Raw genomic sequence first — 457 nt, 5'->3', positions numbered from 1 at the left:
GCTGGACTATAGGGCGAGGACGTAGCCTGATGGAGGTGTGTCTCCTGAGGGTGCCAATCCCCCCATGCAAAGCTGCTTAAGGCAGTACTCGGCGATCGAGGAAGATGTGCGTAAACAGTAAAGGTAGTGGAACATCAAAGTTTTCTGCCATAGTGAAGGAAATATTGGATGAATTGGAATACGTGAAATTGTGTTTTAAAAATCTTCAACAGTGTAATTCACTGTTTGATCTGCTGCAGTCTCTGACGAGACAGCCAGACGTTACCCTACGGAACGAGCTCAGAGCTCATTATTTCCGATCTTCGGATAGGCCTGAGACCAGGCACACACCACACACCGGGACAACAAGGTCACAACTCCTCGATTTACATCCCGTACCTACTCACTGCTAGGTGAACAGGGGCTACACGTGAAAGGAGACACACCCAAATATCTCCACCCGGCCGGGGAATCGAAC

Source organism: Portunus trituberculatus, chromosome 47, assembly GCF_017591435.1.
Source record: "Portunus trituberculatus isolate SZX2019 chromosome 47, ASM1759143v1, whole genome shotgun sequence".
NCBI classification, from domain to species: Eukaryota; Metazoa; Arthropoda; class Malacostraca; order Decapoda; family Portunidae; genus Portunus; species Portunus trituberculatus.
This window is presented reverse-complemented; position numbering follows the sequence as displayed.